Raw genomic sequence first — 23,824 nt, 5'->3', positions numbered from 1 at the left:
AAACTCGATGTTTGTGTTCCTTTATTTTGAGATGCTTTTAGTATTACTGTTTTGTGACTTAAAGAACATTAAGGAAATGTTACCGTGAAACTGGACAACGTTCACAGTGTTTATTTCTGATAGCAGCGGCTGCTTCATGTCCGTTGCACCATTCAGGGAGTCCTTTCGTTGGCGCTTTCATGAGGAGATGATGAGGAACCTGGAAACTTTTGGCACATTCTCTTTAAAAGCACAGCATGTTGGTGACTGGTTAATCGATTAGACCTATGTAGCACTTTAGATCTCAAAGCGCTATGGTGGGTGCAGCAGTTACAACTCATGAAATATGGGGTGCAACTCACAAGGAGGGGGCAGGTTTGAGTGCACATTGGCTACAATCGAACTCTTAAGATGATGGGCTGTGTGTATCCATTATCAGCACTCAGTCTTCGCTAAGTGATCTTCCTTGTTTTGTTGTTGTGTTAATGCTTTGCTGCGCCCGTTTTACTTACAACGTGCTTTCTCTTTCCACAAACTCGATGTTTGTGTTCCTTTATTTTGAGATGCTTTTAGTAATACTGTCACACACACAACCACAACCACACACACAAAAACACCCACAACCACACACACAACCACAACCACATGCACAACCACACAACCACACACACACACACAACCTCAACCACACACAACCACACATACAACCACACACCCAACCACACGCACAACCACACCCACGGCCACACACACACAACCACACACAACCACACAACCACACCCAACCACACAACCACACACACAACCACACACACACAACCACACACAAAACCACACACAACCACACACACACCCACACACCCAACCACACATTCACACACACACCCACAACCGCACCCACACACACAACCACACAACCACCCACACAACCACACACACAACCACACACACACACACAACCACACACACACACAACCACACACACACACACACAACCACACACACACAACCACCCACACACACACACAACCACACACACAACCACACCAAGCATTGGCATAGCCAATAGGTCTCACCTTTGGGACTTTATAAGTGTTTAGCCACGCAACAGTTGATGTGGTTGCACCAAGGATATTGTGCTGCATAACTAAATACTTAGAAGGTCCCAAAAGCGAAACCTATTGGCTATGCCAATGCTTGTTCTGATTGTGGCCGCAATAGGTTTAGTGTCTCAGTTACTCTTATCAAAATGGTGCCGATTCACAGAACTAATCTGAGATAAAACCTAAACTTACTACATTTGGTATTCACAGAAGGCATTTAGTAGTAGTAAAGTTAGGACTCCTAACTTTACTACTACTAAATGCCTTTTGTGAATACTGAAAGACGTAAAGTTAGGATTTTGTCTCAGTTTAGTAGAAGTAAAGTTAGGAGTCCTAACTTTACTACTACTAACTGCCTTTTGTGAATACTGAAAGTCGTAAAGTTAGGATTTTGTCTCAGTTTAGTAGAAGTAAAGTTAGGAGTCATAACTTTACTACTACTAAATGCCTTCTGTGAATACCAAAAGTAGTAAGTTTAGGATTTTATCTCAGATTAGTTCTGTGAATCGGCCCCAAAGTTACTAATCCGAGTTACAACAACTCTAAAGATCCTCAGCAGTGACAGAGAATTGTCTTCCAATGTGACTCAAACAAGTGCTCCAGCTCCTTTCCTACAATCACCAAGCGGGGTGCTGCTCTGGGGTGTCTGGAAGAGCTGCAGGAGTTTGAGTCCACCTGGGTTAAGAAGAGTCATCATGTCCCCCTCCTAGTAGTGAGTGCCACAGGAACCCCGCCAGAGTAGTGCTAATGTAAAAGTCGCACTTAAGATGGCACCACTCTTGCAAGGTATTCATGAGAAATGAAGTTTTCGTAACATAATAACAATCTTTAGAGGGCCTCAAAGTTTTTTTTATATCAAAAGAGGATTTGTTTTGTTAACTTTTAGATTAAGTGGTGTCCTCAGAACCTTTCATTTAATACATATTTTATTATCTCACTCAAGGAACCCACCCAGCCCACCAGCAGGCACTCAGGTGATTAACTGGTTACCAGCCCTTAAACCTGGTTGTATTCTGAACTTGTTAAGCAGGAAAAAGAAATAAAAACATATCCACCTTACATCAGTAAATGATTCTTAGCACTTTTAGGTCATTGCTACTAACTGCACGGGTCACCCACTCCTTCCACTGTTCCTGTTACTCACAGACGAGTTGTTTCGATTCTTTAGATGCAGTCAGACTCACATATTCTTCAGAATTTATCAATGAACTGGACTGGGACGTGTCTTCCTTGTGGGCGTCTTCTTTGCTTATCAACACAAAACAAAACAATAAATATTGTAGATATCGACACTGATAATAAAAATAAATGACAACAACATCAACAGACAATCCGATGCCCAGGATCCTTGGAGAGCCCTGTGGACGGCTCCTCGGCTGATCATTCGTTAACGCCTATAAACAATCAATGGAACTGCATTCAGCACCCTCATAGACAGTTGATATAGCCATAAAAGTCATGGATATTTATAAGCATGAATACAATATTCAATAAGTGTTGTCAATCCTTGTAAAGGAACATGCAAATACTTCTTTCTCTTAGTAACGAAAATAACAACATCCAATTGTTTCTCCAAGCTTTTCACTGTTGGTTTATTCTGTACGCTGACACTTCCAGCAAAGATCAACCAACACGTGTTTCGTCTTTTAAAGACTTTTTTAAGGCTGGAAATATAGATATAATACATGCTTTTTGATCTTTGTACACAAATGGTGGCTACAGTACAGATACTTGTAAATTCATAAGTTAACATTCTAAACCTATATAGAAGTACTCCCTAAATACTTAAACCATTCTAATACACCAAAAAAGAATTTAATTTCATGGCAATAAGAGTATACATAGAATGAGAGACAGAGCAGAGATAGATCATTGACCGAAGATTTTACACAAAAAATCATTGATTGTAAAGTCAAACCTTCACCAAACGTAGTGACCGAGGTTTCAAGGTGATTCCACCCCGTTGTGGCAGTTTTAATAGTATAACCACACACCCTCCAGCTCAGTACTACTAATGATCTTCATGTGTTGTAGCAAATAGCCACGAAAGCCCATTATATCCATTATATCTATATTTCCAGCCTTACATCTCACTCATTGCTCGGAGTATCAGCGTAGCAGGTTTCTTCACTATTACATCTCACTCATTGCTCTGAGTATCGGCGTAGCAGGTTTCGCCACTATTACATCTCATTCATTGCTCTGAGTATCGGCGTAGCAGGTTTCTTCACTTTTACATCTCATTCATTGCTCTGAGTATCGACGTAGGAGGATTCTTCACTATTACATCTCATTGCTCTGAGTATCTGTATAGCAGGTTTCTTCACTTTTACATTTCATTCATTTCTCTGAGTATCGGCTTAGCAGGTTTCTTCACTATTACATCTCATTCATTGCTCTGAGTATCGACGTAGGAGGATTCTTCACTATTACATCTCATTGCTCTGAGTATCTGTATAGCAGGTTTCTTCACTTTTACATCTCATTCATTTCTCTGAGTATCGGCTTAGCAGGTTTCTTCGCTATTACATCTCATTCATTGCTCTGAGTATCTGAGTGGCAGGTTTGTTCACTAATACATCTCATTCATAGCTATGAGTATCGGTGTAGCAGATTTCTTCACTATTACATCTCATTCATTGCTCTGAGTATCTGTGTAGCAGGTTTCTTCACTATTACATCTCATTCATTGCTCTGAGTATCTGTGTAGCAGTTTTCTTCACTATTACATCTCATTCATTGCTCTGAGTATCGGCGTAGCAGGTTTCTTCACTATTACATCTCATTCATTGCTCTGAGTATCGGCGTAGCAGGTTTCTTCACTATTACATCTCATTCATTGCTCTGAGTATCTAAGTAGCAGTTTTCTTCACTATTACATCTCATTCATTGCTCTGAGTATCTAAGTAGCAGGTTTCTTCACTGTTACATCTCATTCATTGCTCTGAGTATCGGCGTAGCTGTTTTCTTCACTATTACATCTTATTCATTGCTTTGAGTTTTGGCGTAGCAGGTTTCTTGACTATTACTTCTCATTTATTGGTTTGAGTATCGACGTAGGAGGTTTCTTCACTATTACATTTAATTCATAGCTATGAGTTTTGGCGTAGCAGGTTCCTTCACTATTACGTCTCATTCATTGCTCTGAGTATCTGTGTAGGAGGTTTCTTCACTATTACATCTCATTCATTGCTCTGAGTATCTAAGTAGCAGTTTTCTTCACTATTACATCTTATTCATTGCTTTGAGTTTTGGCGTAGCAGGTTTCTTGACTATTACTTCTCATTTATTGGTTTGAGTATCGACGTAGCAGGTTTCTTCACTATTACATCTCATTCATAGCTATGAGTATCGGCGTAGCAGATTTCTTCACTATTACATTTTATTCATTGCTCTGAGTATCTGTGTAGCAGGTTTCTTCACTATTACATCTCATTCATTGCTTTGAGTTCTGGCGTAGCAGTTTTCTTCACTATTACATCTTATTCATTGCTCTGAGTATCGGCTTAGCAGGTTTCTTCACTTTTACATCTCATTCATTGCTCTGAGTATCGGCTTAGCAGGTTTCTTCACTTTTACATCTCATTCATTGCTCTGAGTATCGGCTTAGCAGGTTTCTTCACTATCACATCTCATTCATTGCTCTGAGTATCGGCTTAGCAGGTTTCTTCACTATTATATCTCATTCATAGCTATGAGTATCGGCGTAGCAGTTTTCTTCACTATTACATCTTATTCATTGCTTTGAGTTCTGGCGTAGCAGTTTTCTTCACTATTACATCTCATTCATTGCTCTGAGCATCGGCGTAGCTGGTTTCTTCACTATTACATCTCATTCATAGCTCTGAGTATCTGAGTGGCAGGTTTGTTCACTAATACATCTCATTCATAGCTATGAGTATTGGCGTAGCAGATTTCTTCACTATTACATTTCATTCATTGCTCTGAGTATCTGCGTAGCAGGTTTCTTCACTATTACATCTCATTAATTGTCTGAGTATCGGCGTAGCAGGTTTCTTCACTATTACATCAACCAATCAAGCATTTGTAGAGCGCACTACTCGCCCGCCAGGGTCTCAAGGTGCTAAGGGGGGGGGGGGAGATGCTACTGCTTGAACAGCCAGGTCTTGAGAAGTCTCCTGAAGGTCAGCAGGTCCTGGGTTTGGCGCAGGTGGATGGGGAAAGTGTTCCACGTCTTGGCGGCGAGGTGGGAGAAAGATCTGCCACCGGTGGTCGTTCGGTGGATGTGTGGAACAGTGGCGAGGTCAGCGGAGCAAAGCTGGTGGTTGGGGGTGTAGAAGGTGAGTTGTTTGTTGAGGTATGCTGGTCTGGTGTCTTGGAATGCTTTTTGAATGTGGGTGAGGAGCTTGAAGGTGATCCTTTTGTTGACGGGGAGCCAGTGCAGGTCCCTCAGGTGGGCAGTGATGTGGCTGTTGCGGAGGATGTCAAGGATGAGGTGTGTAGAGGCGTTCTGTATGCATTGAAGTATTTTCTGGAGTTTGGCCGTGATTCCCGCTTAGAGGGCATTGCCGTAGTCTAGCCTGCTTGTGAAGAGGGCCTATTACATCTCATTCAAAGATCTGAGTATCGGCGTAGCAGTTTTCTTCACTATTACATCTTATTCATTGCTTTGAGTTCTGGCGTAGCAGTTTTCTTCACTATTACATCTCATTCATTGCTCTGAGTATCTGTATAGCAGGTTTCTTCACTTTTACATCTCATTCATTGCTCTGAGTATCGGCTTAGCAGGTTTCTTCACTATTACATCTCATTCATTGCTCTGAGTATCGACGTAGCAGGTTTCTTCACTATTACATCTCATTCATTGCTCTGAGTATCGACGTAGCAGGTTTCTTCACTATTACATCTCATTCATTGCTCTGAGTATCGAAGTAGCAGGTTTCTTCACTATTACATCTCATTCATTGCTCTGAGTATCGACGTAGCAGGTTTCTTCACTATTACATCTCATTCATTGCTCTGAGTATCGACGTAGCAGGTTTCTTCACTATTACATCTCATTCATTGCTCTGAGTATAGGCGTAGCAGGTTTCTTCACTATTACATCTCATTCATTGCTCTGAGTATCGGCGTAGCAGATTTCTTCACTATTACATCTCATTCATTGCTCTGAGTATCGACGTAGCAGGTTTCTTCACTATTACATCTCATTCATTGCTCTGAGTATAGGCGTAGCAGGTTTCTTCACTATTACATCTCATTCATTGCTCTGAGTATCGACGTAGCAGGTTTCTTCACTATTACATCTCATTCATTGCTCTGAGTATCGGCGTAGCAGATTTCTTCACTATTGCATCTCATTCATTGCTCTGAGTATCGACGTAGGAGGATTCTTCACTATTACATCTCATTCATTGCTCTGAGTATCTGTGTAGCAGGTTTCTTCACTATTACATCTCATTCATTGCTCTGAGTATAGGCGTAGCAGGTTTCTTCACTATTACATCTCATTCATTGCTCTCAGTATCTAAGTAGCAGTTTTCTTCACTATTACATCTCATTCATTGCTCTGAGTATCTAAGTAGCAGGTTTCTTCACTGTTACATCTCATTCATTGCTCTGAGTATCGGCGTAGCAGTTTTCTTCACTATTACATCTTATTCATTGCTTTGAGTTTTGGCGTAGCAGGTTTCTTGACTATTACTTCTCATTTATTGGTTTGAGTATCGACGTAGGAGGTTTCTTCACTATTACATTTCATTCATAGCTATGAGTTTTGGCGTAGCAGGTTCCTTCACTATTACGTCTCATTCATTGCTCTGAGTATCTGTGTAGGAGGTTTCTTCACTATTACATCTCATTCATTGCTCTGAGTATCTAAGTAGCAGTTTTCTTCACTATTACATCTTATTCATTGCTTTGAGTTCTGGCGTAGCAGTTTTCTTCACTATTACATCTCATTCATTGCTCTGAGCATCGGCGTAGCTGGTTTCTTCACTATTACATCTCATTCATAGCTCTGAGTATCTGAGTGGCAGGTTTCTTCACTATTACATCTCATTCATAGCTATGAGTATCGGCGTAGCAGATTTCTTCACTATTACATTTCATTCATTGCTCTGAGTATCTGCGTAGCAGGTTTCTTCACTATTACATCTCATTAATTGTCTGAGTATCGGCGTAGCAGGTTTCTTCACTATTACATCAACCAATCAAGCATTTGTAGAGCGCACTACTCGCCCGCCAGGGTCTCAAGGTGCTAAGGGGGGGGGGGGAGATGCTACTGCTTGAACAGCCAGGTCTTGAGAAGTCTCCTGAAGGTCAGCAGGTCCTGGGTTTGGCGCAGGTGGATGGGGAAAGTGCTCCACGTCTTGGCGGCGAGGTGGGAGAAAGATCTGCCACCGGTGGTCGTTCGGTGGATGTGTGGAACAGTGGCGAGGTCAGCGGAGCAAAGCTGGTGGTTGGGGGTGTAGAAGGTGAGTTGTTTGTTGAGGTATGCTGGTCTGGCGTCTTGGAATGCTTTTTGAATGTGGGTGAGGAGCTTGAAGGTGATCCTTTTGTTGACGGGGAGCCAGTGCAGGTCCCTCAGGTGGGCAGTGATGTGGCTGTTGCGGAGGATGTCAAGGATGAGGCGTGTAGAGGCGTTCTGTATGCATTGAAGTATTTTCTGGAGTTTGGCCGTGATTCCCGCTTAGAGGGCGTTGCCGTAGTCTAGCCTGCTGGTGACGAGGGCCTATTACATCTCATTCAAAGATCTGAGTATCGGCGTAGCAGTTTTCTTCACTATTACATCTTATTCATTGCTTTGAGTTCTGGCGTAGCAGTTTTCTTCACTATTACATCTTATTCATTGCTTTGAGTTCTGGCGTAGCAGTTTTCTTCACTATTACATCTCATCCATTGCTCTGAGTATCTGTATAGCAGGTTTCTTCACTTTTACATCTCATTCATTGCTCTGAGTATCGGCTTAGCAGGTTTCTTCACTATTACATCTCATTCATTGCTCTGAGTATCGACGTAGCAGGTTTCTTCACTATTACATCTCATTCATTGCTCTGAGTATCGACGTAGCAGGTTTCTTCACTATTACATCTCATTCATTGCTCTGAGTATCGACGTAGCAGGTTTCTTCACTATTACATCTCATTCATTGCTCTGAGTATCTAAGTAGCAGTTTTCTTCACTATTACATCTTATTCATAGCTATGAGTATCGGCGCAGCAGGTTTCTTCACTATTATATCTCATTCATTGCTCTGAGTATTGGTGTAGCAACTCATCCCACTATTGCATCACTATTTCTTAGTATCGATGTAGCAGCTTTATACTATTGCATCTCAATCATTGCTATGAGTATCGGCCTAGTAGCTCATTCATTTCCTTACGTTTTAGTGGAACTGCATACTTCATTATTGCATCTCATTCATGGCTCTGAGTATTGGCTAGTAGCTCATTCGTTTCCTTATGTTTCAGTGGAGCAGCATACGTCATTATTGCATCTCATTCATGGCTCTGAGTATCGGCCTAGTAGCTCATTCATTTCCTTACGTTTCAGTGGAGCTGCATTGTGAGAAAGTGGCTCTGTATATACTGTTCCTTAATAGGTACAGGGTGTACAGAGTCCACAGTCCCCCAGGGTTTGACAGAGGTTAAAGTTAGGTATAACCTTACTCTCTGAAGTGGTAGCTTGGTCGAGCAGTAAGGAAGTACCAGAGGACAGTGTAAAGCATTTGTTGTACACACTCAGTCAGCAAATGGTTTCACACACTCAATAACTGAACTCTAGGCCAATGGTTTATATAAAAAAAATATATGCTTGTTTTATTTTAGAACCAACACTTGGAGTTAAAATATACTTTCTCAACAGTAGATTTTTCATATAAATACTTTTGCAATATGCAATAGATTTTAGTAAACAGTTACAAGCGGTTGCAGTAGGCAACTCTATTTTTAAACACAACAATACATTGAGCTCAATGGTAAATTCAAGTTATTTGCAACAGATTACTTTTTAGATTACTTTTGGAATTCCAGGACTGGATCCTATATTCAGTCCTGGGTCAGTTCTCAGAATCAAGTGATGAAAGTCGACTTAAGTACTGTAATGATTTTTAACTAATATTTAGCTATGTTAAAAGTTGACACTTAAAAAATATTTCAGAGAAAACAATCAATGATTCCCTATGGAAGAAAATGCAGGTTACAGGTACAGTATGTTCTCGTTACTTTTGTAATCCAGTACTGGGTGCCTAGACTCAGTACTGGGACCTTTATCCAAAACAGGTAAGCAATTACGTTTTCAGATATTATACGATTTTTGAAGAATATTTAAAGATTGCAGAAATCGACACTTAGAAGAAATTTCACAAAAAAACAGTCAATGGTTTCCTATGGAAGAAAATTGAGTTAAGGGTAAGTACAGTTGTAGAGATTTTTCAGAGTCAGTGCTGGGCATCAAGATCCAGCACTGGGAGTTCACCTAGGAACAGGTGAGTAAATTCGTTTTTGTCACTCGGCTGATTTTTGGTGAATATTTGAAGATTTGAAAAGTCCACACTTAGAAGAAATTTCAGGAAAAAGCCAGTCAATGTTACCCTATGAGGAAAATAGAGTTTGCGGTTTAAGGGTAAGTACTCGACTGGCAGAGTTGAGGTTCTGGGCACAGACTCAGGGGTCTCCCAGGGTCAGGTAGGTACAGTTGGTTCACCCTCAGCGGCTCTAGGGCGGCCGGGTGCAGAGAGAGTTAGGCCCAATGTTATCCTATGGGGGATAGGGGGGCCTTGTTTGGTGGCTGCTGACTGGCAAGCCACGCGGCTGTGGGAGCTGGGCTCCTGGTCACTTACTCAGGGCAAGTGGGGAAGTAGGAAGGAGTAGAGTTTTCATTGCCAGGGCCTCTCGGGCGGCTGGGTGCAGAGTGCTTTTGAGCCTTCGGGTGCTCAATGGATGTCAATGGGAAATCTCCGGTTAGGAAAAAGACTGCAAGCTCGGGGACGAGGACTCTTCAGGTGCCACCACCACTTCGAGAGGTAAGTTGGGTAGTTGGAGGATAGGTAGGTACCCCGGGGTTGGACACAGGGGGCCGTGGGGCGCCGCGTGCAGGGGTGCCTTTAGGTGTCGGGAAATCTTACCCTCAGTTGATCACGGTTGGGGGGGCACCTGGTTCTGAGGCTGCAGGCTTCTTAAGGAATGTCGAGGGAGGTCCTTGGGTGCCGGATTCGGGGTCACAGTCGCCGTGGGGTCGTCCTCAGGGTCTTTGTTCACTCCGGCACTGGCCAGGCTCGGCTGGTGCAGAGTGTGCTGGGTTCGCGGTTCCGGGCTGCTGCCAGGGGTTAGAGATAGGTTTCGAGTAGAGCCTCTACTCATGGGAGTCCCAGGGGCTTAGAGCCAGGTCCTCCGGGGTTGGTGAGGTTGCTAGCCACAAGACATGCCGGGCTGGAGCAGGAGCAGGTTCGAGGGTCGACAGGCCGGTAGGGCTGGGGCCAAAGCAGTTGGTGTCTTCCTCTTTTCAGCAGCTGCAGGGCAGGTCTTCTTTCTTCTTGCTCTTCGTAGTTTTGAATCTAGAATCTGGGGAAGGAAGGTTCAGGGTGCCCCTAAATACTAGATTTAGGGGTGTTACAGGTAGGTGAAGGGCAGGGACCAATGGGTCCCCATCCTGGGGTGGGTACACCCCTATCCTGCCTCTCTCCTGTGGGAGGGGGGCAGTAGCCTAGTCCTGATAGGGTAGGGCTCCCCATCTTCAAGATGGCGAGAGCCCGGAGATGTGCTTCACCTCGCCTCCCCCACCTGAGGGGTGGGGTTGGCAGGCTGGCACATCCCCTGTCCTTATTTGGGGTTTCCGGCCAAATCTTCCCGCCAGAGTGGGGGGTTGCAGGGGCCTGGGGAAACTCACAGAGGCGGCATGCCTTTGAAGCTCCCCCCTGCCCATCCTGGGGGAGGAGATTTAGCACCTCGCCCAGGATGTGCATTGTTGCAGGACCAGGAGAGCAGGGGCTCTCCTACCCAGGGGTCCAGCAACATGTCTGCTGGGTGGCAGCCTAGGCAGCCTCAGAGCAGACGTGGATTTGTAGGTTAGGTTCGAGGGGGCACCTCTAAGATGCCCTCTGGGGTGCTGGGTACATTAAATCCCACACTGGCATCAGTGTGGGTTTAATGTGCTGAGAAGATTGATACCAAACTTCTCAGTCTTTAGTGTTGCCATTATGGTGCTGTGGAGCTCGTGTTTGACGAGCTCTCAGCACCAGGTAGTCTTTAAATGGCAGCACTGCACTTACAGGGCTCAGGGATCGACCTGGGCACTGTAGGGGCACAGGGCTCTTGCTCCTGTGCCCACACCATTGGCATAAGGCACTCAGCTAGAGGGGTGCCTGATGTATGCCATGGCAGTGTATGTGATGGGCATGGCACACAGGGATGTGTCAAAAATCAACAAGAGAGGAAGGGATCTACACGGCTAGTCCCCTCAGTAGATTATCCAAAATCAACAAAGCCAGTGTACAGTAAATCAAATCAAGGGGCACTGTAGTCAAAACAACACTGTAGTCAAAAGAGCACAGGTCCACAAATTCCATGTAAACCGGTATGTTCACGGAAAGAAAGTAGACCTCTATGGAACAATACCCAGTTGGTATAAAAAGCCCTCACTCGCCAACCTGGTTGGTGACATGCTTCATCATTGGGCTTCCACTGGGACGACCGAATGTCATCCCAGTGTGCTGCAACGCCAGGTTACTGCGGAGCGGGGTTTTTTTGTGTGGGGATAGTGAATTTAAAATCTCCAATTTGAGTCAAAAATAAAACTTTAATAATTTTGCTTAATTGGAAAAGAATAAAAGGGAGTGAGGGTCAAAAAAATAAAAGACCTGGTTCACTCCGCGGCGGTCAACATGTTTCTGCCTCTATGAGTGTTAATCGGGCATTCTTCAGGACCAGAGTGGATGTGCGGAGCCCCGGTGGTGTGAACTCTCTAAGGTCCACCCTACCGTGGGCTACTTATGTGAAAAGCAAAAAAACTAGATAGTGAAAACTCCGCCAGTTAATGTTATTTGTTAAGGGGAGAGGAACGAGTTTACTAGAGAGGCCAGTCCGTTAAATGCCTCATGGATCCCGGGAGGGGGGTGGGAGCAAATTGGCACACCGCCCTTGCTGCTCAGCACCCGTGAAAAACCTACACAGCCTCTTGCTGCCGGTCGACAGCAAGAGGCTGTGTAGGTTTTTCACGGGTGCTGAGCAGCAAGGGCGGTGTGCCAATTTGCTCCCACCCCCCTCCCGGGATCCATGAGGCATTTAATGGACTGGCCTCTCTAGTAAACTCGTTCCTCTCCCCTTAACAAATAACATTAACTGGCGGAGTTTTCACTATCTAGTTTTTTTGCTTTTCACTTAAGTAGCCCACGGTAGGGTGGACCTTAGAGAGTTCACACCACCGGGGCTCTGCACATCCACTCTGGTCCTGAAGAATGCCCGATTAACACTCATAGAGGCAGAAACATGTTGACCGCCGCGGAGTGAACCAGGTCTTTTATTTTTTTGACCCTCACTCCCTTTTATTCTTTTCCAATTAAGCAAAATTATTAAAGTTTTATTTTTGACTCAAATTGGAGATTTTAAATTCACTATCCCCACACAAAAAAACCCCGCTCCGCAGTAACCTGGCGTTGCAGCACACTGGGATGACATTCGGTCGTCCCAGTGGAAGCCCAATGATGAAGCATGTCACCAACCAGGTTGGCGAGTGAGGGCTTTTTATACCAACTGGGTATTGTTCCATAGAGGTCTACTTTCTTTCCGTGAACATACCGGTTTACATGGAATTTGTGGACCTGTGCTCTTTTGACTACAGTGTTGTTTTGACTACAGTGCCCCTTGATTTGATTTACTGTACACTGGCTTTGTTGATTTTGGACACAGGGATGTGTGCCATGTCGACTTTCTTTTTGTCTTGCACCCAAACACTCAGCCTGCAAAGGCAATGTGTGTGTGTAAGGGTACAGGGCCTCTGAGGGTGGCACAAGGAGCGCTGCAGCTCTTAGAGGCCTTCCTTGGTCACAAAGCCCTGGGTACTTAGGGTACCATTTACCAGGGGCTGATATGTGGCCAGGGTTTGCCAATTTGGGTTTGGTTTGTTTTAGGGAAGGAACATAGGCCCTGGGCACCTGATTGGCAGGAGTCCAGGGCACACTCAGTCAAAGTGCATTCAGCAATTCAGCAAAAAGCGGGGGCATACCAGGCAAGAAAGATGGCACTTTCTCATACAACCCCGCCCCCCCCCAAACAAAAGGTGATGAGACTAACCTTGTCCTATGGAGTCTTCATTGTCTAAGTTGAAGAACCTGGAAAGTCCATCTGCATTGGCATGGGCAGTCCTTGGTCTGTGTTCCACTTCAAAGTCCATTCCCTGTAGGGAGATGGACCACCTTAGTAGTTTTGGATTTTCCCCTTTCATCTGCATTAGCCATCTGAGAGGTCTGTGGTCAGTTTGAACCAGGAAGTGAGTACCAAACAGGTATGGCCTCAACTTCTTCGGGGACCAAACCACAGCAAAGGCCTCCTTCTCAATGGCACTCCAACGCTGCTCTCTGGGGAGTAGCCTCCTGCTTATAAAAGCAACAGGTTGGTCTTGGCCTTCATCATTGGTCTGGGATAGGACCGCTCCTATCCCTAGCTCAGAGGCATCAGTCTGCACTATGAACTGCTTGGCATAATCTGGAGCTTTTAGAATTGGTGCTGAGCACATTGCTTCTTTTAGGGTGTCAAAAGCCTTTTGGCAACTAACTGTCCAGTTCACTTTCTTGGGCATTTTCTTGGAGGTGAGTTCTGTGAGGGGGGTCACAATGGACCCATACCCCTTCACAAACCTCCTGTAGTACCCAGTCAAGCCAAGGAATGCCCTGACTTGGGTCTGGGTTGTTGAAGCTATCCAGTCCATGATGGCCTGGATCTTGGGTTGTAAGGGCTGTACCTGGCCTCCACCTACAAGGTGGCCCAAGTACACCACAGTACCCTGCCCTATCTGGCATTTGGATGCCTTGATAGTGAGACCTGCATTGTGCAGAGCCTCTAAAACTTTCCCAAGGTGGATCAGGTGATCCTGCCAGGTGGAGCTAAAGACAGCAATATCATCAAGATAAGCTGCACTAAAGGACTCCAGCCCAGCCAGGACATGGTTCACCAGCCTCTGGAAAGTGGCAGGGGCATTCTTTAACCCAAAGGGCATCACAGTAAACTGGTAATGCCCATCAGGGGTGAAAAATGCTGTCTTTTCTTTTGCTCCTGGGGCCATGCCAATCTGCCAGTACCCTGCAGTTAAGTCAAAGGTACTGAGGAATTGGGCAGCCCCTAATTTATCTATCAGCTCATCTGCTCTTGGGATAGGGTGAGCATCTGTCTTAGTGACAGAGTTGAGCCCTCTATAGTCCACACAGAACCTCATCTCTCTCTTTTCACCTTGTTGATGAGGTTTGGGAACTAGAACCACTGGGCTGGCCCAGGGGCTCTCAGAGGGTTCAATGACCCCTAACTCCAGCATCTTGCTGACCTCAGCTTTGATGCTCTCCTTGACTTGGTCTGACTGTCGATAGATTTTGTTTTTGACAGGTGCACTGTCACCAGTGTCCACATCATGGGTACACCAGTTTGTCAGACCAGTGGTCAGGGAAAAGAGGCTAGCATACTGCTGCAAGACTTGCTTGCAGTCAGTCTGCTGTTGGGCAGAGAGGGTGTCTGAAAAAATCACACCATCTACTGATCCATCTTTTGGGCTGTAGGAGAGGAGGTCAGGGAGAGGTTCACTTTCTGCTTCCTGCTCCTCATCAGTCACCATCAGCATGGTGATGTCAGCCCTGTCATTGAAGAGCTTGAGGCGGTTCACATGGATGACCCTTTTGGGTGTCCTGCTAGTGCCCAGGTCAACTAAGTAGGTGACCTCACTCTTTCTTTCTAGGATAGGGTAAGGGCCACTCCATTTATCTTGGAGAGCCCTTGGTGCCACTGGCTCCAAAACCCACACCTGTTGCCCAGGTTGAAATTCAACCAGTGCAGCTTTTTGGTCATACCAGTGCTTCTGGAGCTCCTGGCTGGCCTCAAGGTTCTTGGATGCTTTTCCCATGTACTCAGCCATTCTGGACCTTAGGCCAAGCACATAGTCCACTATGTCTTGTTTGGGCTCTTGAAGAGGCCTCTCCCAGCCCTCTTTTACAAGACAAAGTGGTCCCCTTACAGGATGACCAAACAGAAGTTCAAAGGGTGAGAAACCTATTCCCTTCTGTGGTACTTCCCTGTAAGCGAAAAGCAGGCATGGTAACAGGACATCCCATCTCCTTTTGAGTTTGTCAGGGAGCCCCATGATCATACCTTTCAATGTCTTGTTGAATCTCTCAACAAGGCCATTGGTTTGTGGGTGGTAGGGGGTAGTAAACTTATACTGCACCCCACACTCTTTCCACATGTGTGTTAGGCAAGTAGACATGAAGTTGGAACCTCTGTCTGAAACCACCTCCTTAGGAAAACCCACCCTGGTGAAGACACCCAGGAGGGCCTTGGCTACTGCAGGAGCTGTAGTAGTCCTAAGTGGAATTGCTTCTGGGTACCTAGTGGCATGATCCACTACCACTAGAATAAATGTGTTCCCTGAGGCTGTGGGAGGTTCCAGTGGACCCACAATGTCCACTTCTACCCTTTCAAAGGGGACCCCCACCACTGGTAGTGGGATGAGGGGGGCCTTTGGGTGGCCACCTGTCTTGCCACTGGCCTGACAGGTAACACAGGAGCTGACAAACTCCTTCACCTTTTGGTGCATCTGGGGCCAGTAAAAGTGACTTACTAGCCTTTCCCAAGTTTTGGATTGCCCCTGATGTCCAGCTAGGGGGATGTCATGAGCCAAAGTTAGGAGGAACTCCCTGTATTTCTGTGGCACTACCACCCTCCTGGTGGCTCCAGGAGTGGGATTTCTTGCCTCAGAATACAGTAATCCCTCTTCCCAATAAGCTCTGTGGGTACCACTGACATCTCCCCTTGCTTCTGAAACAGCTTGCTGCCTCAGGCTTTCAAGAGTGGGACAGTCTCGCTGACCCTGGCACAGCTCTTCCCTAGAGGGTCCCCCTGGGCCCAAGAGTTCAACCTGTTAAGGGTCAAGCTCCATGGACTCAGTTCCCTCAGAGGTATCCAAATCCTCTCCCGGGGAGAGGGGTCCTGAATGTTTTGCTGTGTAGAAGCTGGTTCCCCAGTCTTCTTGCCTTTTCTCTTGGTTGGCTGGGCCATTATTTCAGGCTCCAGACCTACTTTGTCACCCTTCCTCTTGCTCTCTGCTCTGGTTTGCACACACACCAATTCAGGGATGCCCAGCATGGCTGCATGGGCCTTTAACTCAACCTCAGCCCAGGCTGAGGTTTCCAGATCATTTCCAAGCAGACAGGCAGCTGGCAACTTTGGAGAGACCACTACCTGTTTCAGGCCAGTAACCCCCCACCCCCCCCCCAGCCTAATGTTACCATGGCCATGGGATGACTAGTGGTGACACTGTTAGCGTTGGTGACTGGGTAAGACTTCCCAATCAAGTATTGCTCAGGGGAAACCAGTGTGTCTTTCACCATAGTGACACTGGCACCTGTATCCCTCAGAGCTTCTACCCTAGTTCCATTCACCCAGGGGTACTGTAAGTATTTCTTTAAGTTGGGGGGCCACACAGCTACCGTGGCAAACTCCACTTCTCCCAAGGAGACTAGACTTGCTTCAGTGTGTTCCCAGATTTGCTCAGGGTACACCTCTGATCCCATTTGTATACTTGCTGCCCCAGGAGTGGCTGTACTGGGTGCCTTAGGGGCTTTGATTTGGGGGCAAGCTACAGTTAGGTGTCCCTGCTTCTTACAGGTATTACACCAGGCCTTTAAGGGATCACAGTTCTTCCCCCTATATGGTTGGGGCACATAGGGAGTAGTTTGGGTCCCACCCACCTGAACAGGTTTTTGGGGCCCTTTGGAAGACTCAGACTTTTTATCTTGGGGATTCTCACCACCTTTCCCCTGGGGAGGTTTTGGGACCACTTTCTTTTGGTCACCCCCAGTGGCTGTCTTGGTCACCCTAGTCTTGACCCAGTGGTCTGCCTTCTTTCCCAATTCTTGGGGAGAAATTAGACCTAGGTCTACCAAATGCTGATGCAACTTTTCATTTGTGCAGTTACTCAATATATGTTCCTTCATGAATAAATTATACAATACAGTAAAATCCTCACACCATGTCCAGCTAACCAACCATCCAGTGTCTTCACTGAGAAGTCTACAAAATCAATACAGGACTGGGTCTGGGTTTTGTGAGCCCCCCTGAATCTAATTCTATACTCCTCAGTGGTGAATCCAAATCCCTCAATCAGAGCTCTCTTCATGAGGTCATAGGATTCTGCTTCTGGCCCAGAAAGGGTCAGAAGCCTGTCTCTGCAGTTACCAGAGAACAGTTCCCATAGGAGTGCCCCCCGGAGAGATTTCTTTACTTTTCTGATATCACAAGCCCTCTCAAAGGCTGTGAACCATTTGGTGATATCATCACCTTCCTCAAATTTAGGGACAATCCCTTTGGGGATCTTAAGGTTAGAAGTTTCCTCCCTATCCTTATTTTTATTATTGCTGCCACCATTGATGGGGTGCTAAACCCATCTCTCTCCTTTCTTTTTCTAGAGCCAGGAGCCTGGACTCTAGCTCTAGTCAAAAGGCTGTCCTCTTCACTGGTGGGTGCCCCAGTGTTCTCTCTGGTACCAGAGCCACCTGTGTAGTCTCTAGGTGCCCAGATGCTAATCCTTGGATTGGAGGGTATGGGTGCCCTCTCCTCCTTAGGGAATAGCATGGGGGGGGGGGGTTATTGTCAACCTCCTCTGCTTCCCTTTCCTCATCTGACTGGCCATTACCATGTTCATATGGGTGGTCCTTAGCATACTCAGCCAAGAGCTCCTGGAGCCCTAGTTTGGTTGGATGCAGGCCCATTTGTAAATTTTTAAGTTTGCATAAGGACCTCAATTCCTTGAAAGACAAGTGTAAGTAAGGTGTGAGGTCGAGCTCCTCCACCAGGTCCATGTTATTATTATCACTAACAGCTGGGTTTGTTTGAGACATTCTAACCTGACAGTTCTAACCCTCTACCCTGACTATAGTGACTTTTATTTTTCTAAAATTCTAATGGGACTTAAGCAAGGCCCTAGCAAGACTTTTAGTAATTTTGGAAAAGACCAATCAGAATTCTAAAGGCAATTTTTAAGAGTTCTGTCGTGTGATCAGATGGTAACCAAGTAGTCCAACAAATGCAAGTTTGTATCCCACCGCTGATCCACCAATGTGAGAAAGTGGCTCTGTATATACTGTTCCTTAATAGGTACAGTGTGTACAGAGTCCACAGTCCCCCAGGGTTTGACAGAGGTTAGAGTTAGGTATAACCTTACTCTCTGAAGTGGTAGCTTGGTCGAGCAGTAAGGAAGTACCAGAGGACAGTGTAAAGCATTTGTTGTACACACTCAGTCAGCAAATGGTTTCACACACTCAATAACTGAACTCTAGGCCAATGGTTTATATATAAAAAATATATGCTTGTTTTATTTTAGAACCAACACTTGGAGTTACAATATACTTTCTCAACAGTAGATGTTTCATATAAATACTTTTGCAATATGCAATAGACTTTAGTAAACAGTTACAAGTGGTTGCAGTAGGCAACTCTATTTTTAAACACAACAATACATTGAGCTCAATGGTAAATTCAAGTTTTGCAGCGTGAATCTTTCTGGATTCACTATGCTGTGCATTATTCCGCGATCTTGTGGTTGGGTCCGGATTCGTAGTCTTTTCTTTGTTTTTTTTTTGTTTTTTTTTGTAGCCCAGGTGGGCGTCGACGTCCACCATTTGGTGCACCTCCCGTGACGTCGTCGTGCTTCCTGCGGAAGTCCCACCTTTGGGGCGCCATCTTCAGATTCTTTTTTCCGCCGTTGGGTCTGGATCGTCATCGGGAAGCTCCAGAAATTCACTCGGAGGAAGAAGGAAGAAAAGCGAGTTTCATCGATAGAATCAAGAGAAGACATCAGGAATAGAACAGATTTCATCAGGAGCGCGAAGAAAGAGGACCAGCGAGCTTTTTTCTTCGACTGCCTTGGAGAATGCACGCTCAGAGACCCTGAGCGAAATGGACAAGACGCCATTCAAGTTCTGCCCAAACTGCCACCACAAGTTCGCGCAGAAAGACCAGCATCCGGTCTGCAACCTCTGCCTACCGGTGGATCACCAGAGTATCGACTGCAACGCCTGCTCAGCCTTCGCGCCGAAGACACTCAGGGTGAGAGAGAGGCAGAGAAGAGCCAACGCCAACATGGATGGCAAAGGGAAACCCCCGACACTCTACGAGCTGGGCCTCGACACGGACGACGAGGACAACGTCGCCGAGACAGCCGAAAACTTCACGGTCGTAGAGACCGACAAGAAAAAAGAAGACGAGGTAAGAGAATCGTCGAGCGCAAATCAAAAAACACCTAGAAAACACGAGGGTGACTCGAGAAAAACTGAGTCAAGGCCCACGAAGGGAGCCCCGGCGCCGAAAACTTCGACGTCCAAAGGGGGAACTTCGGACAAAAGGCCCAGCGGATCCTTACAAATGGACTCCCTGGTGCAGAAAGACGCCGAAAGGCAAGGGTCGTCGAAATCATCCCATGAAACGGGCCGATCGACGCAGAAAGAACGTTCGACGTCGACGCAAGTTTCATCGAAAAGACCCGCGGTCGACGCCGAAAGCATCTCCGAAATGGAGAAAAAGAAGAGGCGGCTCGAGGCCGAAATGGAGAACATCCTTCAAAGGAAGAAGGAGTTCGACGCCAGGATGAAGGAATTCAAGATTCCAACGGTTTCATCGGCGGACGTCGTCGAGGTCGAAGACGAGTTCGACGCCGAAGGGCTGACAAGGGATCTCGAAGAAGAAGAGGAGCCCTATTATGAGGGAGAAGCCGAGGAAGAAGACCAACAGTCGTTCTACGAATCGGCGGCATCTACCAGCAACGACGTCGAATGGCACGATCTCGACACCGAAAACCCGGAGGAGCCCGTGGACACGTACCCCTCGAGGCCTTCGCCACCCGACGACATCGGGGTGTACAATATGGTGGTGAAGAGCGCAGCAATGGCCTTCGGCGTCAAACTCGACGAAGAGAGGCCGAAAGCTGATTTTCTCGTCGAAACACTGCTCCCCATCCAGACTAGGAGTCAGTTCCTCCCCATGCTACAAAGCGTGATGAACCAGGGGAGAGAAGCCTTCAAGGAGCCTGCCACCTGCCGGTCGATCACGCCCAGGACAGAGAAGAAATATAAGCACTCCTCCCTGGACCCACCTTACATCAAGGGTAGCGCACCGCAGACTCCATCATAGCCTCCACGGCCAGGAGAAGGGCCAACGTTCCAGCAACTTCGGGCCCACCTCCGGATAAAGAGAGCAGGAGGATCGACCTCACAGGCAGAAAGGTCGAGAGGAACGCCGCAATGCACTGGCGCATGGCGAATTCGAATGCACTCCTCAATAGACACCAATACCAACACTGGGATGAGATGGGGGAGCTAGTAAAGCACCTCCCCGAAGAATACCGCCAGAGAGCCTCTCACCTGGTAGATGAAGGCAAGAACATCGCCAACTCCTGTATAAAGACGGCGTTGGATGGGGCAGAGACTTCAGCAAGACACATGGCCATAGGGGTCACAGAGAGGAGGCATGCATGGCTAAGAATCTCGGGATTCAAACCGGAAGTGCAGAACAACATCCTTGGCACCCCCTCCAACGGAGAGACACTGTTCGGAGCAACGGTGGACGAAAAGCTCACCCAGCTCAAGAAGGAAAACGAGACAGCGAGGTCCATGGGGGCCCTACAGCTGAGGGGAATGAGACGAGGAAATCCCTCGAGGAGACCCTACGGTAGGGGTGGAAGCCAACAGGGGACGTCGCACCAGGCGTTCCAACAAGGTCAGCAGGGCGAAGGTCACGGACAAAGTCAGCAGAAGCAAAGCTGGCAATATCAACCTCGGGGCCAGTCCTTTCGCGGGAGAGGGAACGGACGTGGCCAAAGGAGGAGAGGGGGCGATCAGCCCTCCTCGAAGTGACTCAGCACGCAAGAAGACGCCTACCCTCGTCAGGTCCCCAAGGGTGAGGCGCAAAAAAGTGTCATCAGGGGGAAGAGAAGATTCAAGAGCCTACGAGCATACGACACCAGTAGGCGGAAGGCTGAGGTTCTACCTTCAGGAGTGGCGGCGTATAACCACAGACAAGTGGATACGGAACATCGTGCAGTACGGATACTGCGTAGACTTGGAGAAAAGACCTCCAAACAGGAAGCCGAAGGGAAGACAGAGATCGGCCCAAGAACTGGCAATACTCAGAGAAGAAACGCGGAAACTCCTACAAAAGGGAGCCATAGAGACAGTACCGTTCAGGGAACGCAACAAAGGGGTCTACTCAAACTACTTCGTGGTTCCGAAGGTAGACGGGGACCTCAGACCCATACTGGACCTCCGTTACCTAAACAAGTTCGTCAGAACGCAAAGGTTCAAAATGACTTCACTGCAGGAGGTACTGCCACAGATAAGAGAAGGGGACTTCATGGTCACCGTGGACCTCAAGGATGCCTACCTTCACATCCCAATAAACAGAAGGCACAAGGGCCTTCTAAGATTCAACATCGAACAGGAACACTACCAGTTCACAACCCTGGCCTTCGGATTAAAATCAGCGCCAAGGGTCTTTACAAAATGCCTGTCGGCGGTAGCGGCACACCTACGAAAGCAGGGAATACACGTATACCCCTACTTGGACGACTGGCTGGTCAAGGCAAACTCACGCGAGAAGTGCGAGAGGCACGCAAAACGCGTAACAGACACCCTCACAAATCTGGGATTTTCCATCCACTGGGGAAAATCATCGCTGGAACCGGAACAGGTAAAGATTTTCCTGGGGGCAAAGATCAACTCCCTCAACAGTACAGTAGTGCCCAGCGACAGGAGGACAGATGCTCTACTGAAGGAGACGCAGCTCTACCAGAAGGGGTGAGCTCTGACAGTGAGGGCGGTGAGCAAGATGATGGGGATGATGGCGTCCTGTATCCAGCTGGTGCCGAATGTACGCCTGCACATGAGACCATTCCAGGAATGGCTGCAACAGCAATGGTCACAAGCAAACGGAAGTTGGGAGGATCTAGTGGTTGTTACGCACGCAGTGCAGGAGGAGATAACTTGGTGGAACAGAGACAACATAACAACGGGGAGAAGCCTGACACCACCAAGCACAACAGTGACCATTACCACGGACGCATCGCAGAAGGGATGGGGAGCGCACATGGACAACCTCAGAGTGAGGGGTCTATGGGCTCCAGCAGACGCGGTCCGCCACATCAACTACCTCGAGTTGAAAACGATACTGCTAGCCCTGAAGGCATTCCAGAGACACCTGTTCGGCCAGAGGGTGTTGGTACAGACAGACAACACCACGGCGATGTTCTACATCAACAAACAAGGGGGGACACAGTCGTTTCCACTCTCATCCCTAGCTCAGGAGATTTGGAGATGGGCCATACCTCTCAAGATAGATCTACTGGCAATTCACCTACCAGGGAAGGACAATGTGGAGGCAGACTGGCTGAGCAGGCAGACCTCAGCATCGCACGAGTGGGAGCTCAATGGCCAGGAAACGGAGAAAATCTTCCGGAGATGGGGGACTCCCACAATAGACCTATTTGCAACACGGCACAATGCAAAATGCCAAGGCTTCGCGTCCAGGCAACCAGATCAGCAATCCAAGGGAAATGCCCTATGGATAAGCTGGTGGAGGACATTTGCCTACGCCTTTCCACCGATACCCCTGTTGCACAGAGTGCTCGACAAGTGCAGAACCAGCAACATGACTCTGATCCTGGTGGCTCCACAGTGGGCGAGGCAGACATGGTTCTCACAGATTCAAGAAATGGCGCAAGGCAATCCGTACAGGTTCGAGAGGAGAAAAGACCTGCTCTCAATGCAAAACGGGGAGGTCCTGCACCCAGAGCCAGAGACCCTCAACCTAGCAGCATGGCTCCTGAAGACCTAGAGTTCGCACACCTAAGGTTACCTCAGAGCACTATGCGAGTGCTACGGGAGGCAAGGAAACCTACTACAAGAAAGTGCTACAGCGCAAAGTGGAAGAGATTCACGGTGTGGTGCAGGAAAAAGGGCCTGCAAAACAGAATGACAAGAGACTCAACTGTGCTGAGGTACCTCACACACCTTCTAAAGAGTAACCTCTGCTCGAGCTCCCTAAGGGTACACCTAGCAGCGATCGTTGCCTACACCAGAGGTGAGAAGGGTGGAAGTTTCTTCACCTCGCAGGTGGTGAAGAGATTCATGGAGGGAGCCAAAAGAATGGCACCCCCGAAAAGGTTGCCGCCGCCGGCATGGAATTTAAACGTGGTTCTGACGGAGCTCATGAAGGCGCCGTTTGAACCCATTCACAAGGCCACTCTACAAATGTTGACGATGAAAACTGCCTTTCTAGTGGCCATAACCTCACTACGCAGGGTGAGCGAGCTTCAAGCACTAACGCTACAGGAGCCCTACATTCAAATTCACAAAGACAGGGTAGTCCTGAGGACGGACCCACACTTCATGCCCAAGGTAGTGTCGGCGTTCCACATGAATCAGAGTATCCAGATACCGAGTTTCTTCCAAAACCCGACTACAAACGCAGAAAAGGCCCTGCACACCCTCGATGCCAGAAGAGCGGTGATGCACTACATTGAAAGAACCAAGGAAC

The 23,824-nt window shown here is 47.1% G+C and overlaps 1 protein-coding gene across 1 annotated transcript in view; it reads left to right on the top strand.

The window, feature by feature from the left end:
- Nucleotides 1-23,824, top strand: part of HMCN2 (hemicentin 2) — a 769,579-nt gene that overhangs the window by 258,207 nt on the left and 487,548 nt on the right. The window lies entirely within an intron of this gene.

The sequence above is a fragment of the Triturus cristatus genome, chromosome 1_2, assembly GCF_964204655.1.
Source record: "Triturus cristatus chromosome 1_2, aTriCri1.1, whole genome shotgun sequence".
NCBI classification, from domain to species: domain Eukaryota; kingdom Metazoa; phylum Chordata; class Amphibia; order Caudata; family Salamandridae; genus Triturus; species Triturus cristatus.
This window is presented reverse-complemented; position numbering and strand designations above follow the sequence as displayed.